General features: G+C 38.6%; 1 protein-coding gene and 1 pseudogene across 1 annotated transcript in view; one reads left to right on the forward strand and one right to left on the reverse strand.

Annotated features, from left to right (window-relative positions):
• Positions 1-18,517, reverse strand: part of CDHR2 (cadherin related family member 2) — a 59,044-nt gene that overhangs the window by 37,036 nt on the left and 3,491 nt on the right. The gene's annotated exons all lie outside the window — the stretch shown is intronic.
• LOC141500049 (large ribosomal subunit protein eL8 pseudogene) lies at positions 931-1,645 on the forward strand (annotated as a pseudogene).

Below are 18,517 nucleotides of genomic sequence, written 5' to 3' on the forward strand. Positions count from 1 at the left end.
ACCAGTTTCAAAAAATGAAAAGGATAAATGAACCACCAATGAAGGTAAAAATAAGCCAATTACTAGAAACAAATTTAACCAACTAGAGTCTAGTAAAACTGACAATTTAATTGAAACAGATGAATATTTATAAAATATAAATTGTCCAGGTTAACAGAACAGAAAATAGAACACATAAATAACTCTATCTTAGAATAAAGAAACTGAACAAACCATAAATGAATTCCCTAATTTGTTTTAAAAGGACAAGATGGATTTACAAGAGAATTCTAGCAAACATATAAAGATCAATCAATTCTAATACCATATAAACTGTCTGGAAAAATAGGTAAAGAGAGAGGGCTATCAAATTCCTTCTATGACACAAATATGGTTTCAATCTCCAAACAAGGGAGATAAAAAACAGAGTAAGAAAACATAATAGCAATTTCCTAAATGAATATTGATGCAAAAAGTTCAAATAAAATACTCTCAATGAGATTACAATAACATATTATAAACATTTTATACTAAGACCAGACTGAATTTATACCAGAAATTAAACCAGGACTATTTTAATATCTGAAAAACTATAAGCAAAATTGACTCTATCAATAAAAAAAATAAGAAAAATCATGTAACTCATCTCAGATTTTGCAACCCCTCACAATCTGGGTTGACCACAAACAATAGGCATGAGTCTGTACTACCTCTATTAAACTCAACAATGCATATTCTAACTCTAATACTCTTCGTCCCTCCCTAGTCTAGGAAACGACCACATGTCACTGATGTACATATATGACTATTATATATGGATTTTGTGCATGCATATATTATATATACATAAGGAAGGAGGAGGCAGAGGAGAAAGAGATTAAGGAAGAAGAGGAGGAGGAAGAGGAGAATAATAATAAGAAGAAAATTCCTATTTTCCTTCTGCCAACCAAGATGCCCAAAAGGAAGAAGATTGTTCCGATACCTGCTGTTGCGAAGAAGCAGAAGACTAAGAAAGTGGTCTATCCTTTATTCTAGAAGTGACTGGAGAATTTCAGCACCGGTAAGGACATCTATCCCAAAAGAGACCTTACTTAAATTTGTCAAATGGCCTCAGTACATCAGACTGCAGAATCAAACTATTCTTTTTTTTTTTTTAGGTTTTTTGCAAGGCAAATGGTGTTAAGTGGCTTGCCCAAGGCCACACAGCTAGGTAATTAAGTGCCTGAGGTCAGATTTGAACTCAGGTACTCGGGACTCCAGGGCCGGTGCTCTATCCACTGCACCACCTAGCTGTCCCCAAACTATTATTCTTTATAAGCATTTGAAAGTGTCACCAGCAATTAATCAGTTCACCTAGGCTTTGGACATCAGACAGCTACTCAGCTCCCAAACTGACTCACAAGTACAGATCTGAAAAGCAAGAGAAGAAGCAATGGGTGCTGGCTCAGACTGAACAAAACACTGAAGGTAAAGGAGATGTTCCTGCTAAGAGACCATCTGTCCTCAGAGGAGATGTTAATATTGTTACTACTCTGGTAGAAAAAAAAAAGCATAGTTAGTAGTGATTGCACATGATGTGGACCCCATTGAGGTCATGGTCTTTCTCCTTGCATTGTTTTGAAAAGTGAGGGTTCCTTACTATATTATCAAAGGTAAAGTCTGCTGACTTCCAATCTCATATCTCCAACTACTTTGAAAGATCTCAAACTCTATGTCCAGTAGACATATTAAACTAAACACATCCAAAACCAAACTCATTATCTTTTCCCCTAGACCTCTCCTCTTGAAAAAAAACTTCACTATTACTAATAGTCAAGATCACCACCATCCAACCCAATCCTCCAGGCTCGTCACTTCCTCATTATCTCTTACCCCTCATATCTAAGGTTTACTATTTTGACCTTTGCAACATCTCTTGAATATACCCTCTTCTCTCTTCTGATATTGCCACTACCCTAATACAATACCTCATCACCTCATCACCTAGACTATTGCAATAGTTTACTAGATAGTATGTCTGCCACAAATCTCTGCCCACTTCAGTTTATCCGTATTTAGCCACCAATGTGATTTTTCTAAAATGCATGTTCAGGGGTGGCTAGGTGGCACAGTGGATAGAGCACTGGCCCTGGAATTCGGAGTACCTGAGGTCAAATCCAGCCTCAGGCACTTAATAATTACCTAGCTATGTGGCCTTGGGCAAGCCACTTAACCCCAACTGCCTTGAAAAAACCTAAAAAAAAAAAAAAAGTAAAATGTATGTTCAAACATATCATCCCATGTCCAGTAGTTCCCTCAGTTTCAGATCAAATACAATTCCTCTGTTTGCCATTCAACATCCCTCATAACTTCATTCCTCTTACACAATCACTTTCCAGTCTTCTTACACGTCACACCCCTACTTGTACCCTTAGATTCAAAGACTCTACCTTTCTGCTCCACAAACAAGATATTCCATCTCTTAGCTCCAGACAATTTCCCTGACAATTCCATCTACCTGGAATTCTTTCGATCCTTATCTCCATGTCCTGGCTTCCCTAGCTTTCTTCAAGTGCAAGTGCCAACTTCTTTTTTTGTTTAGGTTTTTTTGCAAGGCAAATGGGGTTAAGTGGCTTGCCCAAGGCCACACAGCTAGGTAATTATTAAGTGTCTGAGACCTGATTTCAACCCAGGTACTCCTGACTCCAGGGCTGGTGCTTTATCCACTGCGCCACCTAGCCACCCCAAGTGCCAACTTTTCTATATGAAGTTTTTCCCAATTTCTCTTAATTCTAATTCCTTACCTCTTTTAATTATTTCCTTTTTATCCTGCTTAAATGTACATGTTGTGTGCTTGTTGTCTCTACCTTATGTCATGAGCTCCTTGTGAACAGGGACTATCTTTTAACTTTCTTTACATCCCAAGAACTTAGTACAGTGCCTGGTCCATAATAGAAACAATAAATGCTTATTGACTATTATATATTCTTGACTTGTTATATACTCTTTTAGGCATGTACATGCAAAGATAATTTTTTTAAAATTCTATCCTCAGAAACTGAAGTTTAGATGGCACTCTTAAATTTTCAAAACATTTACTTTTATTATCTGATTTAATCCTCACAATAATCCTATATTATAAGTCTTATGGGTATTATAATCTCCATTTTACTGATGACAAAACTGAAACACAGAGGAGAAAGTTTCAGATGAGATTTGAACTTGTCTTTCCTACTTCAAGTCCAGAACTGAATTTATAACATTACAATGCCTTTCCTCCCCCCTTCCTCAAGAATGAGAGCATAGGGCACCCTTGTTAAAGAGACAGGAGTCAAATGAAGATCCAACAAGAGACTTCGAAGCAATGATCAGTTGTATAGTTCAACCAAGAAAGACAACTCAAGTCACTGAAGCTAAGGGAGGTATTCAATAATGAGATGTTTTCTCAAGAGACTAAACAGAACAGAACAGTCTTCTGGACTTCCTATATCTATTGAAGGTATCACTGGTCTTTTTTTCAATACAAAGAATGAGGGGACCCCCTCTCCTCCTCTTAACCAAAGCCCACACTTCAAATTGTGCCCCTGGATCCTATACTTTCTTAACTGTACCTGGACCTTACCTATTACACCTAGACCAAAATTAGTACAAGCAGTGGAGAACTGATTCATATTTTGTTGCATCTCAGATTCAGAGGCTGCATTGAGAGCACAATCATCTGCAAACAGAAGAACATGCACCAATACTTCCCCCACTTTGCCATCAGTGCACTAGCTGACAATGAGATCATGTTCATCCTCAGTGAAGGTATTTGATAACATGACTGAAAACATCTTGCTAAAAGGTATAGGAGCAAAGTCACATCCTTGTTTCACACAATTGGTAACTGGGAAACCTTGAGAGAATAGTCCACTATCCAGAACCTGGGCTTTCATACCCTCATGACATTGACATGCAATATTGATGAACTTCTTATGGCAACATAATTTTCCATAAATCTTAATGACCGATGATATCAAAGGCCTTGGTCAGATCTATAAATGTAATTTTGGTCTGATTACAACAAATGGAGAAGTTTTGAGTGCTGTGGACAAGTTCACTTACTTTAGCAGTGTTCTTTCCAGGGAGGTACACATTGACAATGAGGTTGATACTTGCATTGCTAGAGCTAACTTAGTATTTGGGAGGCTCCAAAAGAAAGTATGGGAGAGAAGAGATATTAAATTGACTACTAAACTGAAGGTCTACAGAACCATTGTGCTGACCTCATTGCCATAAGCCTGTGAAACCTGGACAGTCTACCACCATCATGTCAGGAAACTGCATCACTTCCATTTAAATTGTCTTAAGAAGATTCTGAAGTTCATCTGGCAAGAGAAGATACCAGACACTGAGGTCCTTTCTTGAGCTAAACTGCCCAGCAGTCCAACATTACTTCAGAGAGTGCAACTATGATAGGCTGGACACATTATTAGAATGCCAGATGTACACTTGCCTAAAATACTATTTTATGGAGAACTCACTCAGGACAAGAGTTCACAAGGGGGCCAGAAGAAGCCATACCGAGACACCCTTAAGGTCTCATTGAAGAAATTTAGAATTGATTATACAGCATGGGAGACACTGGCACAGGACCGTCCAGCATGGCATGCCCTCAGTAAGGGTGTTGCACTCTATGTAGAAGGCACAGAGTGACATCAGTAAGTTTAGAGTACCCACCCCAAGTGTTCACATGTACTTTTTGTGTCCAACTTGTGGTAGAGCATTCCAAGTTTATATTATTCTGATCAGCCACAATCAGACACACTAATTTATATGCCAAATTTGTAATTTGTCTCAAACATGGTAATGTCATTTTGGTCTTCAATAACAAAGGACAAGAACCAACCAACCTCTTTATACCTTCAATCTTTCCCTCAATCCTCCCTAATCCCCAAACTTTTCCTAGCTTCACCCTACCTTAACTGCCCAAATTCTGAAGTTGTATAACAAAGTCAAGATACCTCTCCTCACTATAATTTGACTTAATTCCAGAAATGCTAGTGGTATAAATAAAAGAAAGAAATTAAAGAAAAATATTGAAAAGGGGAGACAATATTATCCCCAGTTACAGATATACAATGGTTACTTAAAAACCCTAGAGAATCATAAAGATATTGAAATAATAGTATCAATAATATACCAGCATGCAAAATAAATCCTCAAAATCACTGGCATTTCTAAATAGCAAAGTCAAAAATCAGGAGGAAATGATAAAAAAGATTGCTTAAAAACAACAGTGAGAGAGTTTAGGGCGGAGCCAAGATGGGGACATGAAGGGATCTAGTCTTAGGAGCTCTCTGATAAAAACTCATAAACTAAGGACTCTAACTAAACTTCCGAGAGACAGAACCCACAAAGGGACACAGTGAGGCAGTTCTCCTACTCAAGGAAACCTGGAAAAGAGCAGAAAGGCTCTGCTCCCTGGGGTCGGAGGGGTGGCCCGCCAGAGGGGTGGCCCACCAGAGCCAAAGAACTTCAGCCTCCCGGAGGAAGCCCCAGGGCACTGGGAGCTGTGGCTCACAGCAGCAGGGGAGTCTCCTGAGCTGCACCCCAGGGAGCACCAGGCACAAAGTGGGGGAACAGCAGGGGACCTCTGGCAGAGCGAGCATGTGGAGCCCAGCCCTCAGGGCACACAGCCAGCAGCTTGGTCTTTCCGCAGCCCAAATCCAGGAAACAGAAGCAGGTGGAGCCAGTAAGCAGGAGCCCCCAGGGCATGAGCCCATTGAGCTGAGGGAGGGGAGTGAAGAGAGAGAAACTGCAGAGCTCTGTCCTCTACCTCTGGAACAGGACTCTGGGGCTCTGACCACATTCAGATCCTGATCCCAGTCTAGGCCCCCTGCATAGAACAACAGGGCCCCCTCACCTCGGCCCGTGGCAGAGGGGGGCGCTTATGTTCATTCACAGACCAGGAGGGAGGACAGAACCTCACACACTGAGACCCTTGTGGGAGTGTCCCAAAAGCTCAGGAAGCACCCCCAAAAAACAGGCTTAGGCTGGGAAAATGAACAAGCAAAGAAATAAGAGGAAGACTATTGAGAAATATTTTGCAAATGAGCCCAAGAAGGATCAAAATACTCAGTCTGAAGATGAGGAAACACAAGCTCCTACATCTAAAGACTCCAAGAAAAACAGAAATTGGGCTCAGGCTATGCTAGAGCTCAAAAAAGACTTTGAAAATCAAATGAGGGAGTTGGAAGAAAAACTGGGAAAAGAAAGGAGAGAGATGCAAGAAAAACATGAAAATGAAGTCAGCAGCTTAGTCAAGGAAATCCAAAAAAATGCTGAAGAAAATAGCATGCTAAAAAACAGCTTAGGTCAAATGGATAAAACAGTTTAAAAAGTTATTGAGGAGAAGAATGCTTTAAAAAGCAAAATTGGTCAGATGAAAAAAGAGATAAGAAAACTCTCTGAGGAGAACAAATCCTTCAGACAAAGAATAGAATTCAGGGAGATTGATGAATTTACCAGAAATCAGGAATCAATACTTCAAAACCAAAAAAATGAAAAATTAGAAGAAAATGTGAAATATCTCATTGAAAAAACAACTGATATGGAAAACAGACATAGGAAAGATAATTTGAAAATTATTGGAATACCTGAAAGTCACGATCAGGAAAAGAGCCTTGACATCATTTTCAAAGAATTACTACAGGAAAATTGCCCTGATATTCTAGAAGCAGAGGGCAAAATAGAAATGGAGAGAATGCACCAATCCCCCCGAGAAAGAAATCCCAAAAAACCAACCCCTAGGAATATTATAGCCATGTTCCAGAACTCCCAAGTCAAAGAGAAAATATTACAAGCAGCCAGAAGGACACAGTTCAAATATCATGGAGTTGCAGTCAGGATCACTCAGGACTTAGCAGCATCTACATTGGAAGCTTGTAGGGCTTGGAATACAATATACCGGAAGGCAAAAGAGCTTAGAATGCAGCCAAGAATGAACTACCCAGCAAGGCTGAATGTCCTCTTCTAGGGAAAAAGACGGACTTTCAATGAACCAGGGGAATTTCAAAGGTTCCTTTTGGAATGGCCAGAGCTGAACAGAAGGTTTGATCTTCAGATACAGGACCCAGGTGAAGCATGGAGATTGGAGGAGAGGGGGGAAATATGAGGGACTTAATGAGGATGAACTGCATGTATAGAAAAATGATACTGATAATATTCATATGAACCATCTCAGTTAATAGAGCAGGTAGAGGGAGCTTTTATAGTTGAAGCACAGGAGAAAGCTGAATTTGAAGATAAAATATGGTGTAAAAATGGAGTCAATAGGAAAAAAAGGGGAAATGGAAAGGGAGAAAGAAAAAGGAGAGGGGGAATAGTCCAAGATATTTCACATAATAAGATTTTTTTTTATTACAATGAGCTATTGCAATGATATGGAAGGGGGGAGGCAAGGGGGAATGAGGGAACCTTTGTTCTCATCAGAGATGGCTAGGAGAGGAAACAGCAAATATACTCAATGGGGTATAGACATCTGGAGTAAGAAGGAGGGGGGAGTAGGGGGAAGGGGTGTGGATGTGAATAAAGGAGGAGAGGATGGACCATGGGGGGGACAGTGATCAGATATAACACATTTTCTTTTTTACTTCTTGCAAGGGGCTGGGATTGGATGGCCTGCCCAGGACCATAGGTCCAGGTGGTTTCTGGGCCTAAGGGGTGGTATGGGGGCTCAGGGCTTCTTGGCCCCAGGACCAGGGATCTGTCTGCTGTGCCACTCAGCAACCCTACAGCAGAGTCAGAGTGAAAGGAGAGAGAAAATATAGTACACGGTAGTGGAGAAATAAGAAAGGAGGGAGTTGCGATCAGCAATGGCAATGTTGGAAAAATATGGAAGTAACTTTTGTGATGGACTTATCATAAAGAATGTGATCCACTCATGACAAAGTTGATGGTGTTGGAACAAAGACTGAAGCACATTTTTTGTTATTATTATTTGGGGGAGGGTGCAGGGCAAGTGGGGCTGGGTGGACTGCCTGGAGCCACATAGCAGAATGATCTTTGGGTGTCTGAGGCCAGATTCGGACCCAGGTGCTCCTGGCTCAAGGGCCAATGCTCTGTCTGCCACCCAGCCACCCCTACTATTACTACTATTTTATTTTATTTTGGGTCTTTTTTTTTCTTTCTTCTTTTTGGTTTTTGCAGGGCAGTGGGGATCGGGTGGTTTGCATGTCACATGGCTGGGTGATTATTGGGTTTACGAGGCTGGATATGGACTTGGGTGCTCATGGCTCCAGGGCTGGTGCTTCATCCATTGCGCCACCTGGCCATACCTACAATTATTATTATTATTTTTTTTATTTTAATTTTTTTCTCTCCCCTTTACTTTTTCGCCCAAGCAAGTCTATCTATATTCATGGGGGGAGGGGTATTTTGTTTACTTGTAAACAAGTATATTTTATTAATGTAAAAAAAAATTTGTACAAAATGAGAATAAAAAATTAGAAAATAAATAAATATAAAAAATAAAAAATAAAAAAACAACAGTGAATTTGTCTAGAAGTTGATCTACCAAGTCATACTCAAAACATATATATTGAATTATCATCAATAAATATTTATTAAGTGTCTGCCATATATCAGACCCTATGCTAAATGCTGAGAATACAAAAAGAAGCATAAGACAGTCCCTGGCCTTGAGAAGTTTACAAGGGAGATAGCATAAAAACTTATACAAATCAAGTTAAATACAGGATAAATAGGAAATAATCAACAAAGGGAAGGCAATAAAATTAAGAAAGATTGGGGATGACTTCCAGTAAAAGAAGAGATTTCGTTGGAATTTAAATGAAGCTAGGAAGGTCAGTAGGCAGATCAGAGGAGGAAGAGTTTTCTAGGTATGGGAGACATTTAAAAAAAAAACCACCAAGAGATAAGAGTTTCTTATTTGTGCAACATCCATTGTCACAGGATCAAAGAATAACATGAAAGGGAGTGAGATGTAAAAAAAAATGGAAAGGTAGGAGTGGGCTAGGTTGTGAAGGGCTGTGAATGCTAAATAATTTTGCATTTGACCCTGGAGCCACTTATTATATTTTTATTGGGAGTTTATTGAGGAGGTGGATAACATGGTTAGGAAAATCACTTTAGTGGCTGAATGGAGGATAGATCGGATAAGAGAGAGACAAGGTAGGCAGAACCACCAGCAGGCTATTACAATAGTCTAGATATAAAGGGATGAGGGCCTGCACTAGAGTGGTGGCAGTGTCAAAGGAGAGAATGGGGAAGGGAAGTCATTCAAGAGATGTTGCACAGATAAAATCAATAGGCCTTGGCAACAGTTTAGATGGGAGAGATGAGAGATTGGGGGGGGGGGGCGTGTCTAGGATGGCTTCTAAGTTTTGAGCCTGAAAAAACTAGGGAGAGAGGTTAGGGTTGAGATAATGAGTCTGACTTGGGACGTATTGAGTTTGAGATATCTGAAAAGCAGTTGGAGTTGACAAACTGGAGGTCAGTAGAGTGTTTGAAGCAGAGCAGGATGAGTAGATTTGAGCATCCTTAGCATGAAGATGATAATTAAATTCATGAAAGCGATGAAATTACCAAGTGATACAATATACAAGGAAAAGAAAACCCAGGACACAATTCTGAGGAACACCTAGAGTTAGAGAACATGATCTGGAAGAGGATCTAGCAAAGGAAATGGAGAAAGAACAGTCAGAGAGGTGGAAGAAGAACCAGGAAAGAGTAGTGTCCTGAAAACCTAAATGGAAGAGAATATGAAGGAGAACATATTGATCAGCAGTGTCAAAGGTCAAAGAGAATAAGGATAGAGAAAAAACTAAGAGGTCACTTTATTTTTTTTTTGTTTTATTTTATTTTATTTTTTTATTCTCATTTTCTACAAATTTTTTTTACAATAATAAAATATTCTTGTTAAAGAGTAAACAAAATACCCCTCCCCCCATGAATATAGACTTGCTTGGGCAATAAGGGGGAGAAGAAAAAAAATTAAAATTAAAAAAAAATAATAGTAATAATTGTAGGTATGGCCAGGTGGCGCAATGGACAGAGCACCAGCCCTGGAGCCACGAGCACCCGGGTCCAAATCCGGCCTCAGGCACCCAAAGATCACCCTGCTATGTGGCCCCAGGCAGGCCACCCAGCCCCATTTGCCCTGCACCCTCCCCCAAATAATAATAACAAAAAATGTGCTTCAGTCTTTGTTCCAACACCAACAACTCTGTCATGGGTGGATCGATTCTTTATGGTAAGTCCATTGCAAAAGTTGCTTCCATATTTTTCTAACATTGCCATTGCTGATTGCAACTCCCTCCTTTCTTATTTCTCCACTACCATGTACCACATTTTCTCTCTCCTTTCACTCTGACTCTGCTGTAGGGTCGCTGAGTGGCGCAGCAGACAGATCACTGGTCCTGGGGCCAAGAAGCCCTGAGCCCCCATACCACCCCTCAGGCCCAGAATCCACTCAGCCCTATGGTCCTGGACAGGCCATCCAATCCCAGCCCCTTTTAAAGTTTTTTGCAAGGCAATGGGGTTAAGTGGCATTTAATAAGGACCTAGGGTAGCTAGGTGGAATAATGGATAAAGCACTGGCCTTGGAATGTAGCCTCAGACACTTGAAACTAAAAGAATAGAAGGAGCGGCTAGGTGGCGCAGTGGATAGAGCACCGACCTTGGAGTCAGGAGTACCTGGGTTCAAATCCAATCTCAGACATTTAATAATTACCTAGCCACTTAAACCCCATTGCCTTGAAAATCTAAAAAAAATAAAATAAAAGAATAGAGAGAATTGTCTAGCAGTCATGAGAGTCAAGTTGAGGATGAAAACCTCTATAGAAATAAAAGAAAACAAATAATTGTAGGATAGTCATTATCCATGGATGGGTTATGTCAATATAATTAAAATAAGTTGAAAGACTCAGTGTTTTATTATCAACCTACCAAAATGTTACTTTATAGAATTAGCAAAATAATAGCAAAACTTATCTGGAATAACAAAAGATCTAGAATCTCAAGAAAAAATAATGGGGGTTAGAGTGGGGGGGAAAGTAGCATCAAAGAAAAAAAAATTTATACTAACAATTTACTCCAATCTACAAGAAACAGTTTAATTTAACATTAGTCTCCATTACACAAGACAATTTCAAATAATATTTTTAGGAATTTTGAACAAGGAAAGCATATCCTAATATACACTCTTGAGTTAATATACCATAACTGAGCAATGAAGTCATAATCCAATTCCTCCCAGATAGCTCCCCTCACTCTTGGAATTAAAAGAATTGTCTTCCATTCCTATCTTAATCCTTTCTCAAGGGAGAAGATAGAGTTTCTGTCAATCATTTCAGGGGAGTAGTAAAGGGACAAATTGTCCTCAGATGGGTCAATTACCAAATCACTTCAGGGATAGGGTAGATAAAGATGAAAACAAGACAAAGGTAAATAGCTAAAATTGGTTATATAATGTAATTCTTAAGAAAATGCTGTTGGTTTTTGTCTGACTCTATTACCTTCCTTTCCTTTTTAAGGATTTTGGAAAGGGTCTTGAAATAATATTATTTCTTAATATTTCTAAAGAAACTAAAAATGAGGTTTTTAAAAAATATACTTTCACAGCAGGAATGAAAAGAGAATAGTACTTCTAGGCTTCAAACTATACTGTAAAGCAATAATTATTAAGCTATTTTGGTATTGCTTAAAAAAGAAAAAAGTAGATCTATGGAACAGACTAGATAAACCATAATCATACAGAATCATAATCAGTAGTCTACCATTTGGTAAACCCTGGAATAATATGCTTGCAGGTGGAAAGTTGTCAAAAATTGATGGGGAAAACTGGAAAGTTGTTTGGAGAAAAAAGTCTAAACAAGCATCTTATATGATATACCACAATAAATTACAAATATACATGCTCAACTTAAATATAAAATTTTTTTAAACATTTGAAACATTGAAGAAAATGGAAAGAGGTATCTTTCATAGTTATCAGTAGAAGGAGAATTCTGAATTATATAATGAATAAAACTAATAGAGAAAAATGGCTCCCCATCCCCTACTCAGCTGTGAACCTTGCCTTGTATAATAGAAAAACATTTTAAATGATTCCTATTGCATAGAACTAAAAAGATTTTATACTAACAAAATCAATATAGCTAAGATAAAAAAAGACATTATCAATTAGGAAAAATCACATCAAATATCTCAAATAAAAGTCTGATATCCAAAATATTTAGATATTTTATAGTAAATGGGTACTGCCAATACAATAAGTGTGCTGGATTAATATAAAACAAAACCACTACTAAGAGATAAGGAATCAAAAAAAGCTATAAATACAGTTTTCAAAAGAAGAATTTTAAATTATCATGATCATTCAAAAACATGCTTCAAGGGGCAGAGCCAAGATAGTGGCATGAAGGCAGGAAATCCCAGAAACTCGTTCCCCCCAAAACTCCAAAAGCCATGAAATTGTGACTCTAGTCAAAATTTAGAGGGGCAGAACCCAAAGAAAAATTGAGTGATACAATTTCCCAGACCAAGATAACCTAGAAGTTCCACAGGAAATCTGTTCCACCAACCTAGAGGTTAGAAAAAGCTTCAGTGCAGCCACAGCCACAGTGCAGCATAGTCAGACCAGGCAGTGCCAGAGTGGAGTGGTTTCCAGACTTTTTTGGCCCAGGGATCAAGGGGACAGTTGGAAGGGGTGGTGAGAGAACTCTTCCATATCAGAGTAAGTGCAGAGTGAACACCAGCCTCAGAGCAGGCCTGCAGTGAGAGTACAGTGGGAGTTGGCAGAGCCACTCAGCACATCCAGAGCCCTCATCCCATAAACAGTAAGGGGGTCTGGGGAGACTTCAGAAGTCTCTCTGCTCTCCCTGGGGCAGGACTCATGTTTGCCCACATTCAGATCTAGTTGCAATCTGGGTTCCCACAACAATACCATAGCCCAACAGGAACCATCCCCACTAGCTCCAGGGCAGAGGGCACAGGCAAGAGAGCAGTCAGAGCCTCTCACAGGACTTTGGAGGAATTAAGGTCCCTGTGGGTTGTCCCCAAAACGCCCCCAAAGCCTTGGAAGTGCAGTAAATCAGTCATAGGCTAGGGAAATGAGCAAACAAAAGAAAAAGAAGAATCTAACCATAGAAAATTACTTTGGTCCAATGGAGGATCAAAATACAAATTCAGATGAGGACAAAATCAAAGCTTCTGTATCCAAAACATCCAAGAGAAATAGAAAATAGGCTCAGGCTATGGATGAGCTCAAAAAAGACTTTGAAAAGCAATTAAGGGAGGTAGAGGAAAAATTGGAAGGAGAAATATGAAAGCAATGCAGATAAATCATGAAAACCAAGTCAGCAACTTGGTGAAAGAAAAAACAAAAAATACTGAAGAAAATAACATTAAAAACCAGTTTGGAGGGGTTGGCTAGGTGACGCAGTAGATAGAGCACTGGCCCTGGAGTCAGGAGTACCTGAGTTCAAATCCAACCTCAGTACTTAATATTTACCTAGCTATGTGGCCTTGGGAAAGCCACTTAACCCCATTGCCTTGCAAAAAAAAAATAAATAAATAAAATAAATAAAAACAAAAAACAAAACAAAAAAACCAGTTTAGGCCAAATGGAAAAGGCAACACAAAAGGCAAATGAGAAGAAGAAGAATGCCTTAAAAAGCAGAACTGTCTTGATGGAAAAAGAGATTAAAAAAAGCTCTCTTAAGAAAATAATTCCTTCAAATGCAGAATAGAACTAAAAGAAGCTGATGATTTTGCAAGAACTGAGGAAGAAATAAAATTATACCAAAAAAACAAAAATTAGAAAAAATATGAAATATCTCATTGGAAAAACAACTGACCTTGAAAACAAATACAGGAGAGAACATTTAAAAATTATTGGGCTACCTGTAAGTCATGACCAGGAAAAGAGCCTAGACTTCATTTTTCAAAAAATAATACAATGAAATTGCCCTGAGATCCTAGAAGCAGAGGATAAAGATAGAAATTGAGAGAATTCACCGATCACCTCCTGAAAGAGACCCTCAAAGAAAAACTCCCAGGAACATTATAGCCAAACTCCAAAACTCCCAAGTCAAAGGGAAAATATTAAAAACTGCCAGAAACAAGCAATTCAACTACCATGGCTCTCTAGTCAGGATTACACAGCATCTGGCAGCATCTACATGAAGAGCCTGTAGGGCTTGGAATATGATATTCCAGAAGACAAAAGATCTTGGTTTACAACTGAGAATCAACTACTCAGCAAAACTGAACATCTTCTTTCAGGGGAAAAGATGGACTTTCAACCAGAGCTGAATAGAAAGTTTGATCTCCAAGTACAGGACTCAGGTGAACCATAGAGAGGGCGGATGAGAAGGACTAATTATGAAGAACTTAATGATGTTGAACTGTTTATATTCCTGCATGGGAAGAAGATACTGATAACTCATATGAGTTATCTCATTTATAAGAGCAATTAGAAGGAATATATATATATATATATATATATATATATATATATATATATATATATATAGAGAGAGAGAGAGAGAGAGAGAGAGAGAGAGAGAGATGGCTCAGGAAGGAGCTGAATATGATGAAATAATATAAAAAGATGGAGTCAATGGGTGATAAAGGAAAGTACTGGGAGGAAGAGAAAGGAGAGGAAGAAGGGTCTGAGATATTTCACATAAGAGTCAAGAAAAAGCTTTTACAATGAAGTGGAATGGGAGAAGGTGAGGGGGAATGAGTGAGCCTTCATTCTCATCAGAAATGGCTCAGAGAGGAAATAACATACACATTTAATAGGGTATAAAATTCTATCTTACCCTAGAGAAAAATGAGAGGAAAGGGATGGGATAAGGGGGAATGGGGGAGAGAAGGGGGGGAGTAAGTGATAGAAGAGAAGGAGAGGGTACTCAGATACAATACACTTCTGAACAGGGACAGGATGAAAGGAGAGAGAGAATGGAATAGATGAGAGCGGGGAGGAATAGAGTGGAGGGAAATACAACTAATGATAGAAACTGTGGGGAAAATATTGAAGCAATTTCTCTGATGGCTATGATGGGGAAGGCAACTCATCCCAGAGACAGAGCCATTAGAATCTGAACACAGATTGAAGTACACTTTTTTTTCTTTCTCACTATTCTTGAGGTTTCTCATCTTTTTTGGGGGGGGGGGGTGGGAGGGAGGTTTATGATTACTTTCATAACAAGATTATTGTAATAATATAAAATAAAAACCTAATGTACTTCAAATTATTAATAATAAGAAAAAAACAAATTATAACAACTCTGGGTTGTAACTTAAAACCTTGGTAAAGATAACAAAAGATGGGATTAATATTGGAACCATAATAGGAAGATGGCTGTAGATTGATTCAACCATTCTGAAAAACAATCTGGAATTTTTTGAGAAAAGTGATTAAGTTGTTTGTGACCTTTGACTCAAAGATTTCACTCCTAAGCATGGAGTACAAAAACAAAAAGAAAGGTCTTGTGCATTCAAAAATATTCATATTTATAGCAATATATTTTTGGTAGAAAAGAACTAGAAACAAGTGAGTATCCATTGAATGCAGAATGACTGAATAAATTCTGGTACATGACAAATATGAAGAAGTCTGAGAAACATTAGAAGGCTTCTTTCATTAATTAATTCAATAAGCATTTAATAAGGACCTAGGGTAGCTAGGTGGAATAATGGATAGAGCACTGGCCTTGGAATGTAGCCTCAGACACTTGAAACTAAATAGCTGAGTAACTTTGGGCAAGTCACTTAACCCTGATTGCCAGGGCCATCTCCATTCATCCTGATTCACATCTTACCACTGGATCCAGATGCCTCTGGAGGAGAAAGTGAGAAAGTGAGGCTGGTGACTTTGAACAACACCCCCTCACTAAAATCCAATGTCATGGCATCACTTCCCTGATGTCATGGTCTTCTTCAAGAATGAGGGCAGAGGGGCGGCTAAGTGGTGTAGTGGATAAAGCACTGGTCCTGGAGTCAGGAGTACCTGGGTTCAAATCCAGTCTCAGACACTTAATAATCACCTAGCTGTGTGGCCTTGGGCAAGCTACTTAACCCCATTGCCTAGCAAAAAACTAAAAAAAAAAAAGAATGAGGGTCAAAAATCATCATCATTATCATCAATGAGGGTAAGTTCTAGGCACTGAGAATACAAACAAAAAATGGTCTCTCCATTAGGCTACTCTGACAGGGACCACTAAGAGAAGCAATAGGGTATGAGAGTGAAGTGCTATAATTTGATTGTGTAGGGTAATCTTTGAAAAGCTAGTTTCCTTCTTTGGAGTTGGTTCACCTTCAAAGAATGTGACCTTCTCCATACTAAAGGAGAGTCAGCTAGAGAAGAAGAACCCAATTCTCGAAAAGGGATCACATTTTATATTGATCTTTATATTGATCTTCTACCAGATGAGCAGAGGAAGTGAATTTCTTCTTTCTATCCCCCAACTATCAGAACTACTAATCCTCTAAGAGCTGACACATCCAGTGGGGACTCACAATCAGTGATAGTAATTCCAAGGAAAGTGACTCTAGAAGTACAAAAGAGAGCCAAATATAGATTAACAAAGAATTAGTACTGGTAGTGGGGAGTTAAGCCATGGAAAAGAGAAAGCCAGGAGTCTAACTGAACAACCTGCCCAGAAGAGATATTGCACACATGGGCATAAGAATACCAATAGAAGGAAAAGCTATTGAGATAGTGAAGTGTTAGAGGCATCAATTGCCTGGTCCGTATATGTATTCCTCCCTAGAAACCTCTTAACCCTAAGAAGATCACTGTCCTTCTGGAATTCATCCATCAAAGGACCCTTTCATCTCACCTTCTGATTGGATGACTCATTTCAGAACCTCCATCTAGATACACAGACTAGTCTTGTCTTCATTTCTCACTAGACTACACTTTAGACTACTCCATCATGCCCCCTCTACCCCAAACACACTTTCAAATCTAAATTAAAATCCCACCTTCTAGGGGCAGCTATGTGGCATGGAGACAGCTAGGTGGCACATGGGGCAGCTAGGTGGTGCAGTGGATAGGGCACTGGCCCTGGAGTCAGGAGGATCTGAGATCAAATTTGACCTCAGTCAGTTAATAATTACCTAGCTGTGTGACCTTGGGCAAATCACTAAACCCCATTGCCTTTCAAATACCAGAAAAAAAAAGGGGCAGCTAGGTGGCGCAGTGGATAAAGCACCGGCCCTGGAGTCAGGAGTACCTGGGTTCAAATTCGGTCTCAGACACTTAATAATTACCTAGTCATGTGGCCTTAGGCAAGCCACTTAACCCCGTTTGCCTTGCAAAAAAAAAAAAAAAAACCTAAAAAAAAAATGCCACCTTCTACTGGAAGCTTTTCCTAATCCATTTTAATTCTTGCTCCTTCCCTCCATTAATAATTTCCTTTTCATCCTATATATAGCTTGTTTGTACATATTAGTTTGCATGTTATCTCCCCATTCATCAGTGAGCTACTTTAACAGCACAGTGCCTAACCTATAGTAGATTCTTAATAACTTTTAAATTGACTTCTCTTTCCTTTCTTCTTACTATCCCATTAGATGATAAGTACTGTTGATTTTACCTTCATAATATTAGTTGTATCTGTCCCCTTCTCTCATCCTTCAACATACCACATCTGGACTATAAAAACAACCTCCAAAATGGTGTCCCTGCATTATTTCATACTGCACATGTTATCAGAGAATGCAAAGGTGTATTTTATATAAATTCACTCACTTCACTTATTCATACTTTCACTTAACAAACTACTGTGTGAATTGCATTGTGCTGAGTTTTGTGGTAAAACAAAGATGAATAAGACAATAATTCCAGCCAAAATTCCAATCCTAGAGAAAATTTATATTGCTAAACACTTTGATCAACAAAAGAAAGAAAAAAATAGATCAATTAATTCATTATGGGACTAAAAATAAATTTTAAAAAAGCAACTAAATACAAAAATAGAAATTCTGAAAATGAATTAACAAAATTGAAAACAAAAAAGAACTGGTAAATAAAAATAGGAGTTAGATCTTTTTTAAGCTAATAAAATTGTAAGCTAGTAGATAATCTGATTTAAAAGAGAAATATATTATCAATATCAAAAATTTAAAAATTCACAATGTATATAGAGGAAATAAAGGGAATTATTAGAAATTATTTTGTCCAACTATATGCCAACAAAAATTATAACTGTAAATCTGTGAACTTCCTATCTTTGCAAAGAAATTGAGAGAGGAGCTATTTTCTTATATGTCTTCTTTACCCCTTCTTTTTTAATTTTTATATAAGGCAATGGGGTTAAGAATGACTTGCCCAAGGTCACATAGCTAGATAAGTATGAAGTATCTGAGGCCGCATTTGAACTCAGGTCCTCCCGACTTCAGGGTCACTATCCACTGCACCACCTAGCTGCTCCTATATGTCTTCTTTGGAGTAATGCATATTTTTGGTAATTTTCTTTCATTTTGATTGTTTTATAGTTTTTCTTTGTACTTACATTGTTTTGGTCACTATGTATATTTTTCT

This window comes from Macrotis lagotis, chromosome 1 (assembly GCF_037893015.1).
Source record: "Macrotis lagotis isolate mMagLag1 chromosome 1, bilby.v1.9.chrom.fasta, whole genome shotgun sequence".
Classification (NCBI taxonomy): domain Eukaryota; kingdom Metazoa; phylum Chordata; class Mammalia; order Peramelemorphia; family Peramelidae; genus Macrotis; species Macrotis lagotis.